General features: G+C 45.0%; 1 protein-coding gene across 4 annotated transcripts in view; it reads left to right on the forward strand.

Moving 5' to 3' along the window:
• Window positions 1–1364: 1364 nt before the first annotated feature.
• glis2b (GLIS family zinc finger 2b) overlaps window positions 1365–17048 on the forward strand; it is a 457410-nt gene continuing 441726 nt past the window's right edge. For all 4 annotated transcript variants that reach the window (XM_078240529.1, XM_078240530.1, XM_078240531.1 and 1 more), the window contains exon 1: window positions 1365–1796. The gene's annotated coding sequence lies outside the window, so the exon portion shown is untranslated. The remainder of the gene's footprint in view (window positions 1797–17048) is intronic.

The raw sequence follows: 17048 nt of genomic DNA on the forward strand, positions 1-17048 counted from the left end.
GAACAGCACGCAATACTCCAAATGCGGCCTAACCAAGGTTTTATATAGCTGCAACATGATTTCCCAACTCTTGTACTCAATGCCCCAGCTGATGAAGGCAAGCATGCCATATAACTTCTTATTGGTTGATAAATGAATCATTTGTACCCATGGAAGCTGCTGGTTTGTTTAAAACACAAAATTGGTTCACCTTCCGGGAAGGAAATCCTGCTACCCAACTGAATGTAGCCTATATGTAACCTACTTGTGGGGACCCTGCGCAAAGGTTCATTTTGGGGACCCTACATTTTACTAGCCTAAAATGCTGAATAAAACCAGTGGAAACTGGTGTCAATTCTGCTCACATACAATGCTAATTGGGCCTATTTGCATCAAGTGATATAAAAATAATTGCCAAATGATCAGGGGTTAGCTGTAACCATTCTGGAGGTGCCTTTTATGGGGTCTGCTCAGGGCCCTGACACAGGAACAGGAGGAGGCCATTCAGCCCCTCAAACATTTTCACTATTCAGTTAGATCAGGCCTGATCTGTACTTTAACTTCATTCACCTGCCCTTGATGCTCTTTACTCAACAAAAATCCATCAATCTCTCAAAAACTCTCAACTCTCCCTGGGCACTGTAACCTTTTGGGGGGAAAGAGTTCCAGATTTCCATTACTCTTTGTGTGAAATAGTGATTCCTGAGCCCATCCTTGAAGAACCTGGCTCTGAATTTAAGATTATTTCCCCCTTTTCTGAATTTTTCCCATTAGAGGAAATCGTTTATCTATGTCTAATTTAATCCCTTCATCATTTTAAACACCTCAATTAGATCACCCCTCAACTTTACACACTCAAGGGGATACAATGTAAACTGTCCTCGCTATTCAACTCCTTAAGCCCCGACTAGCTTGAGGCAGTTGGCGCATCGTACTAAACACTCTGTAGCACCCCTAATGTCCCTGGGACGGTACGTTCTGCAAGTCACACTCAAACCCCGCATGAAAATATTAACACAGTTCGGAGAATTGCTTCTCCATAGCCTTGATTTCTAATGTATTCGATCTGATTGCTATTTGGCCATGCGCTAAATTATTTTGCACTAAATGAATAAAATATCAGTGCCTGAAACTTACAGCAAGTAGCTGTGAGGGGCAAACATATCTTGCTGTTACAGGTGGGACACTGACCCAGGTACAAGCAACAGAACACGCCTGAAAACTTAACCTGCCTCTGCTGGTTTCAGATGCTGACTGAGCCACTGCGCTTTCTGAAGGGAAAAAAAAATGCAGCTTTAAAAAGATCGCCGCCGCCGCCAGCCCCTTCAATGGTTGCTCGGAATTTCCAGTGTGCAACGTGAAATCAGGCGAACCATTTTCAAGTTGGAATAAAAGAAGGGGAGTGTAAAGCGGGCGGCGGTGTTTTAGAGGAGTGTTTTGATGATGGTGTTGATGTTAGATTGGGAGCTGTTTGATGGTGAGGGAGGGTGTGGTGCTGCTTTAACGGGGAGGTGCAGAGTTTGCTCCGGGCATGCGCTCACCGGCTCGGATGGAGTTGAGGGGAAACGCGACGAGAAATCGGTGCAATTTCACCCGGAGAAACTGACAGCGGCTCCGAGCGGGGCTCAACCCCGGAGCCGCCCCGCTCCCGCTCCCCCTCCCGCCGGCCCCCGCCACAGATCAGCGCCCCCCCCCCCCCCATCCCAGCTGGAAAACTGGGATCGCCACCCGCTTTGGACTGGAAAGGATTCCAGATTGGGAGCGATCGGGAGGCTCGGGATCTGAATGACTGGCATCGAGAGGCAGCTCCGCCACAGGTAAGATCCCAACCGATCGCCAGCGATCCGCTCGACACAATGATCCACCCGACACAGCGATCCACTCTGGATGCAGTAATCCACACCATATGCAGTGACCCACTCGGGACACAATGATCAATTCCATATACAGCGATCCACTCCCGATACAGTATTCCACTAGACACAGCGATCCACTCCCGATACAGTAATCCATTAGACACAGCGATCCACTCCCGATACAGTAATCCACTAGACACACCGATCCACTCCCGATGCAATAATCAACTCCATATACAGTGATCCACTGCCAACATAGCGACCCCTCCCTGGCACAGTAATCCACCCGACACAGTGATCCACTCCCGATGCAGTAATCCACTCCATATTCAGTGACCCACTCGGGACACAATGATCAATTCCATATACAGTGATCCACTCCCGATCCACTGCCAACATAGCGACCCTTCCCCGACACAGTGATCCACTCCCGACAGAGCTAGCCACTCCACACAGTAATCCACTCCAGATGGTGATCCACTCTCTACACAGCTATCCACCCCACACAGTAATCCACTCCAGATAGTGATCCACTCTCTACACAGCTATCCACCCCACACAGTAATCCACTCCAGACATAATGATCCACTCCCGATACAGTAATTAACTCCCTATATAGCAATGCACCCAGACACAGATCCACAACCGACACAGTGATCCACCCTCTATACAGTGACCCACTCCCGACACAGTGATCCACCCTCTATACAGTGACCCACTCCCGACACAGCGATCCATCCGACACAATGGTCCATTCTACACTGCGATCAACTCCCAGCATCATGATCCATCGACATAACGATTCACTGCTGACACAATGATCTACTTTCTATACAGTGATCCACGTCACACTGCGATCCACTCCGACACGGTTATCCACTCCCGACACAATGATCCACTCTCAACACAGTGATTCACCCCACACTGCAATCAGCACCTACACAGCGATCCATTCCCAACATGACGGTCTACTGCACCACAGTGATCCACTCCCAATATTTAGATCCGACCGCCACAGCGATCCACTCCCGACACAGAGATCCATCCCAGCATTGCGCCCCACCCGACACCCTATAGAGATCCACGCCCAACGTCGCGATTAACTCCCTACATAATGATCCACTCCAAGCTTTGTAATCCATCCAAACATTGCGACCCAATCCCGACACAGTAATCCACCCTAAACTGCGAGCCACCTCGAACACAGTGATATACTCCCTTCAAGGCGACACATTCGACACATTGATCCACTCCAAACACTGCAGCCACATCCTGAACATCGATCCACTCTCAACATTGTGGCCCACCATGCAAGGATCCACTCCCTACACAGTGATCTACTCCCTGCCTCCCAATGTATTCAGTGATCTACTCCCTATGCTATTATTTACATCCTACATATTGATACAGGTCCAACATTACAATCCACCTCTACACCGCGATCCACTCGGTGTACAAGAATCTACTCCCTATACTGCGAGCCACTTCCAATGTTACAATATTACACCCCAAGGTCAAACTGTGACCCACTTCCTGTGTAACGCAAAGATCCACTTCCCACACCGTGATCCACTCGCTACTCAGTGACCTACTTCCAGCATTCACATTGCGACCCACTCCCTACATGTTAAACAGTAAACCACACTCAACTTTCCATATGATCCACTCAATACACTGTGACTCACTCCCAGCATTACACTCTGATATACCCCGAGTATCACACTGGGATCCGCTTCTAGTTTTGCACAGTAATCAATTCCCAGCATCATGCTGCAATCTACACATAGTATCTCACTGTAACCTACTTCCATTTCACACTGTGATCCATTTCCTGCGTTGCGCTGTAATGCCAGCATGACACTGTGATCTACTCACAATATCACACCATAATCTACTCCTAGTATCACACAATGGTCCACTTCCAGCGTTGCACTGTAATCCATTCCCAGTATTACTCTGTGATCCTCTCCCAGTGTTACTCTGTGGTCTGCTCCCAGTGTTACTCTGTGACTCACTCCCAATATTATTCTGTGATCCTCTCCCAGTGTTCCTTACTCTGTGACCCACTCCCAGAATTTGCTAAGTATATTTTTATATGTTGATAATTTCCTAGGCTTTGATTCATGGTGTTGAAGTTCAGTTCTCTAGTATTAATCTGCTGCAAATTCTGTGGGATTATCAATGGCTTGTCCTGTGGGGTATATGCATTTACTTCAGTGAAGCGTTTGACGATGTTGCATGATATTGTATTTTGCTGCCTGTTCTGATCCACTAACCCACGTGTGTGTTATTTTAGTCTCCATTGAACTTCATAATCTCCACCCCCCCCCCCCTGCCGTGTGCAGTGCCATAATCTGACCAGATAACTGGATAGTAATGAAGTAGGGTTTGAGTGTAGTGTGTATGGAGAGTAGGGATGATGAACACACTCCCATATAGTTTACAGCTAGCTCTCCAGTCCTGTGCCTCCCCCTTGCTCATTTGTCAGCTCAGCCATAATCTGTCAGCTGAAACACTACTTCTCACTCTACGTCCAATTCCATCTACATCCAACATTTACACATTTGCATTTTCCCTGCAAGAATTGTTGGAACAAGAACAGGATTCCCAGCTGATTGGATTTCTCCACCCCCACCCCCCCCACCTCCTAAGTTCCCTCCCTGCCTTTGTTTTCCCATCTTTCCTTGAGGTCCTCCATCCCTGAGTACCCACTGCCCACCCCCAAGTACCCCCTTCCTAAATTCCCCCACTCCCTGGGTTTCCCCTCTCCCTGAGATTCCCACTTCCCAAATTCCTCTTCTCTCTCCAAATTCTCCTCTCCCCGAGTTCCCCTTCTCCCTGAGGTTCCTCTCTCCCTGAGCTCCTCCTCTCCCTGAGGTCCCCCTCTCTCCGAGTTCCCCCTCTCCCAAAGGTCCCCCTTTCCCCGAGCTCCCCCTCTCTTCGAGCTCCCCCTCTCTCCAAGCTCCCCTTCTCCCTGAGGTTCCTCTCTCCCTGAGCTCCTCCTCAGAGGTCCCCCTCTCTCCGAGTTCCCCCTCTCTCTGTATTCTTTCTCTACCGGAGTTCGCTCTCTGCCTGAGTTTCCCCTTCTGCCTGAGTTTCCCCTTTTCCTGAGTTCTGTAGTTTAGACATACTGAGGTAGTTGTAACAGCCAGGCTATGATTAGCAGTATAGAGAATCTGCTGGTCTGTTTGACTCAGTATCACACTGAGCAGTGCATCAGGAATAAATTAGTTAACAACCAAAATAAAGTTGGGCAGGCATTGGATGCACTTTTTTGTTGTCCTCAAAAAGTCCTTTTAGCTTTTGGACATTTTAAAAATGATTTTCATGCCGGTTAACTGGAGAACTTGTGATACACAGTCTGTGAAAACTGGTAACACCCAACAGGGGTGTCATAGCAGAGAGAGGAGTTATTGTGTGTGACTGAACAAGCTGGGGCTCTTCTCTCTCGAGTGGGTGACCTGATAAAAGCCTTCCAAATTATGTGGGGATTTGTTTTGCTGGATGGAGGAGGGATATTTCCACTTGTGGGGGGGAGTCTAAAACTAGGGCTCATCAATATAAGTAATAAATTCAGTCAGGAATTCAGAAGAAATTTCTTCACCCAGAGAGTGATGAAAATGTGAAACTCGCCACCACATGGAGTGGTTGAGGTGAATTATACAGATACTTTTAAGAAGCAGTTGAAGAAACACATGCAGGGAAAAGGAATAGAAGGATATGTTGCTCAGGTGAGATGAAGAGGGTTAGGAGGAGGCTTGTGTGGAGCATAAACACTGGCATGGACCAGTTGGGCTGAATGGCTAGTTTTATGCTGTAAATACTTTGTAATTCTATGAAGATCTGCAATAGGTTGTTGGTGGGATATGTGAGTGAGGGCAAGTCCAGCATACTTCATATTGAATATGATTCTCACAACTGCCTGTACTTTGGCTTGTGTTAAATTAGCTTCCCATTGGCTGCTACTGCATCGCACCGAACATAAATTTCCCAGCCCCATACCCAGCACCTGCTGATCTCTGCAGAGCAGATACTGAGGCACTGAACATGGCCTCAACTTGGGGTTAGAACCATAAAACCCCTACTGTGCAGGAGGCCATTCAGCCATTCATCGAATCTGCACCAACTCAGAATCTTACCCAAGCCCACACCCTCGCTTGCCTGATCCCCGTAACCCCTAATTCCCCTAACCTACACAATTTGGGACACGAAGGGACATTTTAGCATGGCCAATCCACCTAACCTGTTCATCTTTGGATTGTAGGGGTTGTAGGGGACAGGGCAGGGAACATTGAACCCAGGACTCTGCTTTGGTCTGCTATCCCTACGGCAAAGTGCGCATGTGTGAATAGGTCAAGCTTGACCATGATGCCTGTCTTGGTGAAACATCTTAGCATCATTATTGACTCACTGTCAGTGACCACATAAGGAGTGACCATTTCTGTTGTGTCAAGGTCATGGAGATGGTGCAGAGGAGATTTACTAGAACGGTATTAGGCAGTTAAAGTACTTGAGAATGGCCTGAGGTTGTGGACCCACTATAGAAATGCACATATTTCTTTCTATTTCCAAAGTATTTTACAGACAATGAAGTACTTTTGAAATGTAATCACTGTTACAATGTGGGCAACACAGTAGCCAATCTGGGCCCAGCAAGATCCTACAACCTTTTAACAACTAGATGGTTTGGGGATGCTGGCTGAGGGGTGAATGTTGGCCAGGACACCGGGTGAACTCCTCTTCATGGAGTGGCTCACTTTCTGTATTAGTGGAGACTTGTTCAAATTTTGGGGTTTAATGTTGGGCGAGGGGAGAGGGGGGGGTGAGTTTTTTCATATGTGGTTGTGTTGTTGGCATCTGTGCTTATGTCAGGTTCAGTGAACCAGCAGTTCAACAATGAAGTGCAGTAGTAAAATGGTTAAAGCACATCTTTTCAATGAAGAGCACTGGCAAATGTACAAAGCTGCTCTATCCAGGCAGCCATAGTTTGCTGCATTCCTGGGGTGGGAGCCAGCAGGCCTGTGTCTACACACAGGAGCTGAAGGCAATGTTAACTGTGTACAGATTGCAACAATCCTGCAGCATGGATTAGAGAAAAAACTTCCAACTATTTTGAAAAGCAAAATTACTGAGTGGACTACTAGTCAGAATTACTGCTCCTAATTATCAGTCTGTTAACTACTTCTTGAATATAGATGTTAAGTGGGTTATGTTTGTGATTCCTCCCACAGCCAAATAGTCAGTGGACCAATTGTCTGGACTGACCTACAGAAGATGGTTCCATGGTCAAGTGCAGATGGTCTTTGTGCCTATGGAGCCATGGCATGAGATGTCACTGTCAGAAAGGCTGGGGAGCAATAGTTATTTAAGGATGTAAAGACATTTTTTAAGGATGTGGGCAGAGATGAAATGATTGAATCAGGCTATCCCCTCCCCCCTCCCCCACGCCCCCACCCCTCACACACACACACACACACATCAAGGTGGTCTGTGTTAGTGGCAGTGGCTGGCATGGCTGATGATCATGATGTGGAGATGCCGGCGTTGGACTGGGGTAAACACAGTAAGAAGTTTAACAGCACCAGGTTAAAGTCCAACAGGTTTATTTGGTAGCAAAAGCCACACAAGCTTTCGGAGCTGCAAGCCCCTTCTTCAGGTGAGTGGGAATTCTGTTCACAAACAGAGCATATAAAGACACAGACTCAATTTACATGAATAATGGTTGGAATGCGAATACTTACAACTAATCAAGTCTTTAAGAAACAAAACAATGTGAGTGGAGAGAGCATCAAGACAGGCTAAAAAGATGTGTATTGTCTCCAGACAAGACAGCCAGCGAAACTCTGTGGGGGTTACAGATAGTGTGACATGAACCCAATATCCCGGTTGAGGCCGTCCTCAACCGGGATATTGGGTTCATGTCACACTATCTGTAACCCCCACAGAGTTTCACTGGCTGTCTTGTCTGGAGACAATACACATCTTTTTAGCCTGTCTTGATGCTCTCTCTACTCACATTGTTTTGTTTCTTAAAGACTTGATTAGTTGTAAGTATTCGCATTCCAACCATTATTCATGTAAATTGAGTCTGTGTCTTTATATGCTCTGTTTGTGAACAGAATTCCCACTCACCTGAAGAAGGGGCTTGCAGCTCCGAAAGCTTGTGTGGCTTTTGCTACCAAATAAACCTGTTGGACTTTAACCTGGTGTTGTTAAACTTCTTACTATGGCTGATGATCACAGATTACTCACTTGTAGAAAGTAAAATCTCCAAATTGAATACAGAACATTTCCCAAGCTATTGCTCACAGTGGATTGGAGGAGATGGCAGAAGCTACACAGGAAGTTGCCATTTGGTTGCTTGAACCTTCTCTGCTATCGTATGATCCCTCAACTTTCTTTATCTGCCTTTACTCAATATCCTTGATACTGTTATCCAACAAAATCTGTCAAACTTTGTCTTGAAAAGTTCAATTGACCTAAAACCTTTTCAGGAGTGAATTCCAGATTTCCACCACCCCGTGCATGGTAAAAGTGCTTTCTGATTTAAGCCCTGAGTGACCTAGCTCTAATGTCAAAATCACACCTACCTCCTTATTCTGGACTGTCTCGCAAAAGGAAATTGTTTTTTCTGTATCAGTATTATTGAATCATTTTCACATTTGAAACACTTGATGTAGATCACCCCTCAAACTTCTAAACTCAAGGGAATCCAAACTAAGATTGTACAACTGTCCTCATCATCTAAACCTTTAAATCTTGGTCACATTCTAGTGAATCTGCCCTTTATCCTCTCCAGGGCCAATATATTATTCCTAAATTGAAGCATCCAGAAATGAAAGCAGTCATTCCCAGACTGATCAAAGAGTCTGTGTACTTGAGGGTCTGACCAAGGTCCTGTATAACTAAAGCATCATCCTTCACATTCCCCATGACTATAAAGTATATAATGTGTGATAGTGAAGTGAACAGATAATGGTGTTTCTTGATTTGCTCAGTGGTTCAGTGAGGATTTTAGGGGAGTATGCCAGGAACATAGGAGCACAGGACCTAGGAGCATGAGGAGGCCTTTCGGCCCTTCAAACCTGTTCTGCTATTCAAGATCATGGCTGATCTAATTGCAGCCTTAATTCCACTTTCCTGTCTGCCCCCCTTAACTCTCGATTCCTTTGTCTATCAAAAATCTATCTAATCAACCTTGAATAATTTGGGCCAATCTCCACTGCTTTCTGGGTAACAGAAATCCACAGAATAACAATCCATTGAGAGAAAAAAATTCTCCTCATCTCTGTCGTAAAAGGGAGACCTTAAACTATGTCCTCTAGTTCCAAGTCTCCCCCACATGAGGAAACATCTCCACAGTATCCAGCCAATCAAATCCACTCATGATCTTATATGTTTCAATAAGATCACCCCTCATTCTTCTAGACTCCAATTGGTATCTTCATAAGATAAACCAGGAATGATTGAAGTTATTTATTTACTTTTTCTTTCATGGGATGTGGATGTCACTGGCAAGGCCAGCATTTGTTGCTAATCCCTAATTGCCCCTGAACTGAGTGACTTGCTGGGCCATTTCAGAGGGGCAGTGATGAGTCAACCACATTTCTGTGGATCTGGAGTCACATGTAGGCCAGATGGCAGATTTCCTTCCTTAAATGGGAATTATTGAACCAAATGGGTTTTCATGACAGTCAATGATAGTTTCATGGTTACCATTACTGACATTGGCTTTCAATTGTAGGATTTATTTATTAAATTTAAATTCCACTATATACCATGGTGGGATCTGAACCTGAGTCCCCAGATCATTAGCCTAGGCCCTGGATTGCTAGTCCAGAGACATTACTACCATGCCACTATGCCAGCTGTGCACAGTGCTTCAGTCTCACCAAGGCCCTGTACAGCTGCAGTAAAACCTCCTTACTTTTATATTCCATACCCCTTGCAATAAACATTCTACTTGCTGTATCTGCATACTAACTTTTTGTGATTCATGTATTAGGGCACCCAAATCCCTAGGTAGCAGTGCCAGGCATATCTAAAAATGAGGTGCCATCCTGGTGAGGTTACAAATGGGAATAGTTGAAAGTTGATGTGCAGAGGCAGCATATTGTTGGCAGAACTAAGAATCTCATCAGATCAGAGCAATCCTGCCTCATTCAATTGTGAATGATGGTGGACAATTAAACCACTAATCAGTGGAAGCTCCACAAAGAACTCCATGTTCAATGATAGGGGAGCCCAGCACGTTAATGAAAAAGACAAGGTTGAAGTATTACAATCTTCTTCACCCAGAAGTGTTCAGTGGAAGATCCATCTTGGTCTTCTCCTGAGATCCTCAGTGTTACAGATGCCAGTCTTCAGCAATTTTGGTTTACTTTCTGTGATATCAAGAAATTGCTGTATTCACTGGATGCAGCAAACACCTCAGGCCATGACAACATTCCTGCTGTAATACTGAAGACTGGTGCTCCAGACCTAGGGCAACACAAGCCAAACTGTTCCACTACAGCTACTACACAGGCGTCCTCCCAGCAATGTTGAAAATTATCCGGGTATGTTCTCTCCAGGGATTTCAGGACAAGCTCAATCTGGCCATTTCCTGTTCCATCAGTCAACTTTTGATCTTCAGCAAAGGAAGGTGTCATTGTCAGTGCTATCAAGCGGCACTAACACAGCATCAACCTGCTGTCCAATGCACAGTTTGAGTTCCACCAGGGCCACACGGCTCCATACCTTACTACAGACTTGGTCCACACATGGACAAAAGAGCTAAATTCCGAGGTGAGACCCAGGCGAACGGTGTGTGGTGACTAGGGGATTTTCACATTAAATTAATTGCAGTGTTAATGTAAGCCGACTTGTGACACTAATAAATAAACTTTTAAAACTTTAAATTTTAACTTTAAGGATGAGGTGAGTGACCACCCTTGACATCAAGGCAGCATTGAACTCCTTTTGGCATCAAGGAGCCTGAACTGAAGTCAATGGGAATCAGGTGTCAACTCTCCAATGGTTGGAGTCCTACCTAGTACAAAGGAATATGGTTGTGGTTGTTGGAGGCCAATCGTCTCAGTCTCAGGACGTTGCTGCAGGAGATCCTCAGGGTAGTGTCCTTCGCCCAACCAACTTTAGCTACTGCTTCATCAAGACCTTACTTTCGCCATAAAGTCAGAAGTTGGGGTGTTTGCAGGTGATTGCACAAGGTCCAATACCGTTCACAATGTGTCTGATATTCAAGCAGTCTGTGCTCACATGCAGCAAGCCTGAATTAAATTCAGACTTCGGAGTCCCAGGCAATTACCATCTCGAACAAGAGATAATCTAACCATCTCCCCATGATCTTCAATGACATTACCATTGCTGAATCCCCATTTTCAACATCCTAGAATCACCATTGATCAGAAACTTAGCTGAACCAGGCACATAAATACTGTGACTTCATAAGCTAATTAAAAGCTGTGAATTCCATGGACAGCAACTCACCTCCCAATTCCCCAGAACCTGTTGATCATCTACAAGGAACAGGTCAGGAATGTGATGGAATATACTCCACTTGCCTGGATGACTGCAGCTTCAGCATCATTCAACAAGCTCAAGGTCATCCAGGGCAAAGCAGCCGGCTTGATTGGTACTGCAGCCACCACCTTAAACAGTCACTCTCTCCACTACCAGTGCATGCTAGCAGCAGCAGTGTGTACCATCTACAAGATGCACTGCAGCAATTTGCCAAGACTCCTTCAACAATACTTCCCAAGACCCCTACTACCTATCAGGACATGGGCTGCAGAGATGTACGGGAACATGCCCACCTCCAACTTTCCCTTCAAGCCACTCACCATCCTGACTTGAAACTATATCACTGCTGCTGGATCAAAAACCTGTAACTCCCTCCCTATTCTGTATGTGCCTTACACCAGACTGACCGCAAGCAGTTCAAGAAAGCTGCTCACCTCCTCAAGGGTGATTAGGGGTGGGGAGTAAATGCTGGCCTAGCCAGCGACACTCACACCCTGTGAATGAAAAGAAAACACAGCTGCTTTGCACCATGTCATTGGTCTTTGCACAATGGTCAAATGTAGCTGTGGCCTTGTCATTTTAACACAACAAGACCTGATTATTGTAAGTAGGAATGCTAAGGTCAGTTAGAGATGAATTGCTGCTTGACCAGACTGGGTCAAGTCTGCAGAATGGGAAATGGTTGAAGATTTCTGATACTAGTGTTGTCCGGTACATTAATTATTAGCCATTTGTGGCTGGTTGGAAATCCAGATGTGGAAATTTGCATTTCTGATCAGTAAATAATGAATGAGCAACGAACACCAGAATCTCAATCTTCATTCACACAGCGTATGCATGTGAACTTTAACCTTTCTGTGTGTTTGTTGGTAAAAAGGTGAGACAAAAAGCAGAGAGTGGAAGTATATTTGATTGTTGTGGCTGCTTTACTTCCTCGGTCACTGACTGGTGGCAGATGTTTGCTGAATAAATGTTCACATGTGAGCAACTTTCCCTCCTTCGTGTGTGAGGGATTTTTTACAAAATTAATGCCTATGTTTAAAGTGATATCATTGCAGCAACACCTGGGGCCAGTCAGTGATTTCTATTGAACAACAAACATTTACATTGCATTTATCTTTTTTACACTTTTGATATTTTGAACTAAGTCTCAAAATTTGATACTTGCAGATCCCCCCACTGACATTGCTCATCAGATTGTGTGCTTATACACACGGGAGCATCATTTATTAATATGGAATGTATAATGTACTGTGCTGCTAAAGAGTTCATCTTTTAAGGCCACCAAGTACGATTGCTGTTAAGTAAGCGCTGTGCAACGCCAGTGTTAAAGGAGGAAAGAATTTATATAGCATCTTATACAAAGCTTCACATCAGAGGAATTGTTTTTTGAAAGGCATTCACTGTTATTATGTGGCCAATGTGTACACAGCAAGATCTCACAAAAGGCAAATGAAATGAATGGATAGAGCAGGGTTTCCCAAACATTTCCAGCCATGGGACCCTTTTGACTTCCCAAGAGCATTGATGAAACTAATGAGAAACATTCTTATTGTGTTGGAGAGCCAAACCACAAAAAAGATTGTTTTCGCACAATACACACAAACATACAAAAACCTACTTTGTAGAACTTTTTTCTGTTTCTTATATGTATATGTTTATTATAATTGTACTTAGGTCTTACCTTTTTGTCACTTTTAACAGGAGGGGTGTCCCTGCTCCTTTGGTTCAAATGAGAAGAGTGCAGCTGAAATGCTGGATTCTCATGTTGGACTCATACACACACACACTCTCTCACTTCCCTTTCACACACACAAATTCACGTGCACAGACTCACAGTTACATATACTCACTCTCACCTCTGTCTCACACAACTCTTTCTCACACACACAAAAATCACCTCTCTCTCCCTTTCTATCACACACACATTCGTCTCACATACAGGGTCTCATCTCTCTCTCTCACACACAACACTCATCTCTCACTCAGACATGCACACAAACACTCATCTCTCACTCAGACACGCACACAGTTACCTTTCTCCCTCTATCTCTCACACACTACACTTACTACTCTCATATACACTCACACTCACTGTTTGCCCTCTCACACACAAATAAATAAGCGCACTCACCTCTCTCTCACACACACGCAAACCCTCAGCCCTTTTTCTCACATACCAGTGATTCCCATTCATCCTACACCCTGACCCTCACACCGTTTTCCCCCTTGGCACCCTCTCTGAGGCCCACTCACCTTCTCACTCCTTGTCTGAGGCCCCTGATTGGGCAAGCAGCTTCATAAAGTTTTTCAAATATTATAGATCAGCCTGGCCTGCCTCGAAACCCCTGCGAGTCTGGGGCTCCATGGAACCTAGTTTGAGAACCCCTAGGACAAGAGCCATGGACTTCTCACAACCATCTGTGAGGGCAGTTGGGTTGGTGTTTTAATTTCCAGCTGTGTTTGATGCTGTTCACACATGGCAGTACATTGATGAATTGACCTTCCAAGAGCAAGATTTTAAAAAGCACAATAATGACCAACGTACCCTTTTTGGAACGCACAGGCTATTCATTTAAGTTTGCAGTCCCTTTAATTCTTTTTGTGAGGCTGTGCCTTAATGGGGGCAACCTGTCCCAGCCCGCGCAGGGACTTTCAGGTTTCCCCACATCCAATGTGGCTGGAATTTTACTGGCACGCCCGCCTGATTCCGGGAGTGGGCAAGGCTCGGAGAACGGCATTCTCCATTGGCCTCGGGATCGTACAAACTTCGAGCGGACGTGCCAGTAAAATTCCGCCCTGTGTCTTTTATTTCAAAGAAGAGCAGGCAATCTTTCCCAAATGTCCTGGTCAAAATTTATCACTCAGTGAACATGTAAAAGCTGATCATCTGGTCATTATCATATTACTGTTTGTGGGAGCTTGCTGTGTGCAAATTGGCTGCTGTCTTTCCTACATTACAACAGTGAATGCACTTCAAAAAGTGCATTCTTAATTGGCCTTAAAGCGCTCTGCGTCATCCTGAGATTGTGAAAGTGCCACAGAAATATAAGTTTTTATTTATTTTTTGGAGGTGAATCTTATGGGAAGTAGAGGCCGTCTTGTCAAAGTGAACTAGTCATCATTGTTGAACACAGACTAGCAGCCAAGGCCTTGAACAGGTACCCACTTCAAACCAGCTGTGACCAAGACTTTCTTTCCGTGTGTGTGAGATTTATTATATGGGTAGCCCAGCGTTGAACTGAGGCCCATTTCCGCTCCTGTTAATTAAATCCTTTTGGATGTGGAAGGAGCTGTGTCCTGGAATGGGCCAATAAGTCGCTGTCTTGGAGGAGATGAAAGGGAGCCTCTGTTGGGAGGAGCCACGCTGCCCAGCTGAACACATAGCCTGAACACATAGCAGTGCAAACCTCAGTGTTTATTCAGTGCCTTTTCCACAAGGCTAGACAAACCCAGCAGCACACTCACATGTGCTGGTAAATTATTGTACGCACTCAGACTGGAGCAAGCGCCACATCTGAACTAAAGACTCTGCAAATAAAGGAATCCATTGCACAGAAGCAATGTTACTGGGCAGTGATAAAATGCAGAGTATGTTGGCTATTTAACAATCCATTCACATTTGGTAGAGTTTAGAATTGTCAGCAATATGGGTAGAAAGTCGATGTGTTTATGTATTGCAAACTAAGATTACCAGCCCTCCAATTCATGTGTGCTCCAGATTTTGCCACGTTGTCTCTGTACTATTACGTTTTTTATCATCTTGCCTCATAACTGTTTATATAGTTATTCAGCCCCTCAAAGCTTTATATTGGAATAGGTGGAGGCCAGTCAACTCTTCGGACCTATTAGATAGGAACAGGAGGAGGCTATTCGGCCCCTCAAACCTGTTACATTGGAACAGGAGGAGGCCATTCAGCTCCTCAAGACTATTACATATGAACTGGAAAAGGCCATTCAACCCCTTGAGCCTATTTCCTAGGATTGGGTGGGGGGGGATACTATTCAGTCACTCAAGGCTGTTTCATAGGAACAGAAGGAGGCCATTCAACCCCCTCAGGCTTGTTCCCCTTTGTTACATCATCATTGATATGTATTGCAGCTCCATCTATACTCCTTAGTTTTGAATTCCCTTAATAACCTTACCTAACAAAATTCCATCGATCTGAGGTTTGAAATTTTCAACTGACACCCTTTTCCCGCCAAGCTTCAACAGCCCTGTGGGGCGACAGTGTTCCAGATTTTAGTTCATCTCTTTGTTAAATCTAAGTCTGGACAGAAGGCAGGATAGGTGCAAGCCAGGAGATGATATATTACTGTCATCCCAGTGTGGGAAGGAACCATGCAGAACAGGAATATTGTAGTTTTGCTGAAAATTGCAGAAGTTATAAAATGCCCAGTTTTAGAATGGTACCGGTAATTCCTACACTGCAGTTTGTTGGGTTCCCAACCCACTCCCTTTACAGTGCCATGGAGAATGACCAGCGCTGGAAATGTGGGGGGTTGGGGGGGGAGGGGGCAAGACTTTTGGATCTGTACCATGGACACTGTTTTATTTTCCCACCTGACCCCGTTTAGTTCCAAACAAGACCATGAAAATCTGGCCCTTTCGCAGACTCAGCGTTAACTTTTTGAAACTATTCTGGCAGACAGTCCAGATTGTGCAAATATTTTTCATTTAATGATTATTAACCATTGAGAGAAGACAAAGCATGCACCTTATTTACAAAAGAATGTAAACTTTGCTTAGCGCCATCATACATGTGTACCTGAGTGTATGTGTGTGTCTGCCCCTGTACATGTGCTGTATCCCTATGCATGTGTCTCTGTACCATTATGTTTGTTGGCGCCTGTCCCTATACATGTGTACCTTTTTGTGCATAATTGTATGTTTGTCGATGTTTGTCGCTTTACATCTGTGTGTATCAAAGAACATCTTGTTTGTTTGTTCCTTTAAGTGTGTGTGCCTCTGTGTGTGTCCTTCTGTGTATGTCTACATGGTAAGAAGTCTCACAACACCTGTCTACGTGCCTATTTACATATGGGTGTGTGTGTATGTCCTTTATCATTTTAGAGTGAAGTAGTCAGTATTGAGCAAACAGTAGAAGTGTAGGATTGGAACAGGGGATTGAGATGGGATAGGGCAAGGTTGTGTGGCATCTGTGTGTTGGGAGTAGAAAGAATCTTTGGCCTCCCACTCCAAAGCCGTCTTGTTGCAGGTCGGAGCAAGACCAGTTCAAAAAGGGCAAGACAGATCCCGAATCTGTTTACACACCTGGAGTCGTGTTTATTTTTTAAGAGTGTGATATCTCAGAACTGGAGCATTTCTGAGTGAGCTTGATTTGCTCCATGAGATGAGATATCAAAACTGATTCAGATAGATTTCTGCTCACACTTGAAGCACAGTTTGAGGAGCTCTCCTGAAAGGTTTACACCATCCAGCTGTAGTGGGAACTGCAGGACCCTGTGCCCCAGTTCAAGCAAGAGGCCAGGTAGTTAGTGATTCAGCCGTTCATTGCTGCAAGGCACCGGCAGCTGAATTCCTGAGTGTCTGGGACTGGTTGGATCACTGCCATTTACAAGGTAAGCAGGAGAGATCTGTAGCCATTACATTTTCTCTCCTGCTTCTTAGTTTCGACATGTCTCTTGGGGATGTGAGCTTAATTTCCAGCCACTTTGTCGCTTATTTTT

Source organism: Mustelus asterias, chromosome 23 (genome assembly GCF_964213995.1).
Source record: "Mustelus asterias chromosome 23, sMusAst1.hap1.1, whole genome shotgun sequence".
NCBI lineage: Eukaryota > Metazoa > Chordata > Chondrichthyes > Carcharhiniformes > Triakidae > Mustelus > Mustelus asterias.